Consider the following 3,145-nt stretch of genomic DNA (forward strand, 5'->3'; position numbering starts at 1 on the left):
TGCCTGCACCCAAGGTGGATGCCAGGTCGAGTTCCAGCTGCTCCACTTCCAATCCAGTTCTCTGCTAATGCGCCTGAGAAATCAGCAGAAGATGGCCCAAGTACTTGAGCCCCTAAACCCACATGGGAGACCCAGAAGAAGCTCCTGGCTCCTGGTTTCAGCCTGGCCCAGCCCAAGCCCCAGCCCCAGCCCCAGCAGCTGTGGCCATTTGGGGAGTCAACCAGCACATTGGAAGATCTCTCTCTCTCGATCTCTTTCCCCTTCCCCTCTAACTCTGCCTTTCAAATAAATAAAATAAATCTTAAAAACAGGTATCTCAGACATCCATTTCATTCATCAAGCTATTTTTTGAAAGATTATTTATTATTTGCAAGGTAGAGTTACAGACAGAGAAAGGAAGAGACAGAGAGAAAGGTCTTACATCCTCTGGTTAATTCCTCAAATGGCCACAATGGCCAGAGCTGGGCCGATCCAAAGCTAGGAGCCAGGAGCTTCCTTTGGGTCTCCCACGTGGGTGCAGGGGCCCAAGCGTTTGGCCATCTTCTATTGCTTTCCCATGCCATAGCAGAGAGTGGATTGAAGTGGAGCAGCCGAGACTAGAACCAGCGCCCATAGGGATGCTGGCACTGTAGGCAGCAGCTTAGCTCACTATGCCATAGCGCTAGCCCATATCAAAGTATTCTTAACAAGGGGACCATTTGTTCTTATATCTTTTTTCCCTCTCTCCCTCTTTTTCTGTTCTTCCATAAGTGTGTTTGGGGAAACACTTCAGTTCAGGTAACAGCTGTGCCCGTTCCATGTGGACAATCTTGAACAGGTTACTTAAATTCTTTGTGCCTAAGTTTCTTTACTTGCACTATGGATTTCTTTACATGCCTTTTTCTGCTGAAGCGCCTGTGAGGATTGAATGAGATAACCTCTGTCAGTGACGACTAATACACTGCCTACTGTATTCTGAGTGCAAATAAGTGCTGCTGCTGCTGCTATCACCAAAACTGCCGTGTCCGAGGCACTTTCTCTCATTGCCTATCTCCTCTCCTAAGAATTATGTTTTAGGATGTACACTTTGCTTGTGAGTATTTATTTCTTAATTATAAAGTCCTGTTTCCAGGGGCAGCTGTTGCAGTCCAGCACATCAAGCCACTGCTTGTGAAGCATGCACCCCATGTCAGATGCTTGGGATTGAGTCCCTTCTCTGCTTATGATCCAGCTCCCTGCTAATGCTCCTGAGAGGCAGCGGCTGATGGCCCAAGTCCTTGGGTCTCTGCCACCCACACGTGAAGCCTGGATTGGGTTCTGAGCTCCCAGCTTCAGCCCAGCACAGCCCCAGACGTTGCAGACCTTTTGATAGTGAACCAGTAGATAGAAGAGCTCTCAGTCCATCTCTCTTTCTGTGTCTCTGCCTTTCAAATAAATAAAAACAAACAAATAAATTGTTTAAATGGGGAAATTTTTTTTTTGACAAGCAGAGTGGACAGTAGAGGGAGACAGAGAGAAAGGTCTTCCTTTTTGCCGTTGGTTCACCCTCCAATGGCCGCCGCGGTAGGCGCGCTGCGGCCGGCACCACGCTGATCCGATGGCAGGAGCCACGTGCTTATCCTGGTCTCCCATGGGGTGCAGGGCCCAAGCACTTGGGCCATCCTCCACTGCACTCCCTGGCCACAGCAGAGAGCTGGCCTGGAAGAGGGGCAACCAGGACAGGATCGGTGCCCCAACCGGGACTAGAACCCGGTGTGCCGGCGCCACAAGGTGGAGGATTAGCCTGTTAAGCCGCGGCACCGGCCGCTAAATGGGGAAATTGAAGGATAAAGGGATACAGGAACTGTGTATCATCTTTGCAAATTTTCTGTCCAGAATTATTCTAAAATTAAAAGTTTCTTGAAAATGTTTGCATTTAAGGGAAGTCATAATAATAAAGCTGTTACCTAAAAAATGCATTTAAGATGATCTCAACAGTGAGCAAGGATGCTGAATATCCAGTTTGTGTCAACTCTCCTCCTAAAGTGTAGTCCTTCCCAAAGTGCACAGGGAGTGACAGGGCTGTCCTGTACCACTGATTCCTGGATGACCATACTGGTAATGACCTTGCCTCTGAATTGTCTGTATTGAGCATGCTAGCATTTGTTTACTCATTCATTCAACAAGTATTTAGTTGTAATATCTATGTGTAGGTGCTGGGGATACATCCAATCTCATTATGACAAGTCACCTAGATGTAACCTGATGAGCTCCAGATACCACAATTAAAACTGATGAGTATGAACTGAATGTATCTGAACGGATTCTTAGGATATAGTGTTAGGGGTGAAGAAATGAAGCTGTTTGAGTGGCAGGTTCACATTCCTCTTTGACTAGTGTTATTTATTATAATTTATTGTTGTCTAACACTGTCATGATATTGTTGGAGAATTAAAACATTTGGGCAATTTCATTGCTTCCCCCCCGCCCCCCGCCCACTACACCACATTTATAATTGTTCTGAGTAAAAGCAATGCTTCTGGGGTCAGGGACACCTGGGCATCAGTCCTAGTTTCCCAGTGTGCTAGTTGAGGAACCGTGGCCATTAACTCCAGGTCTGTTAAATGGGGTTAATGGTGTTGCTGCCAGGATTAAATGAGAAATGTGTGTAAAGCGCATGGCACACGGCAAGAGATTAAGCGGCCAGCTGTCGGCTGTCGTTATTAGCACACTGTGATGGCCAGGGGATCTGCCTCAAGGATTCAGGAAAGAGTTACACATCTGTGGACTAAAATGCCCATCAATCGTGTTTTTGGTGCTGTCTATGTGATTTTGCTGGAGTCTCAAAACATTTACTCTGACTACTCTGTTTGCTACAAGGTGGGGACCACCCTACCCAATTCCAGTCCATGCTGATGGCTGGGTTGCCTCAGGCAAGGACAACTAGTATCAGCTGCAACTAGTATCAGCTGCAGTGAGCTGAAAGCTGTCAGATCGAGTGACAAGACTGGGAGAAGAAACATACACATGTTCGAATGTCAAGGGTCCAAGTGACAAATGCATCTGAGTTTGTGCAATTACATTTTTTTTCCCAGAGCTGAGAATTTAAAAAATAAAATAGATTACATGGGTTAGTGGAGACTTAAGTCATCTTATCCCATAGCTTATTTTCACCAATTCTTTCTTT

This window comes from Lepus europaeus, chromosome 4 (genome assembly GCF_033115175.1).
Source record: "Lepus europaeus isolate LE1 chromosome 4, mLepTim1.pri, whole genome shotgun sequence".
Lineage (NCBI taxonomy): Eukaryota > Metazoa > Chordata > Mammalia > Lagomorpha > Leporidae > Lepus > Lepus europaeus.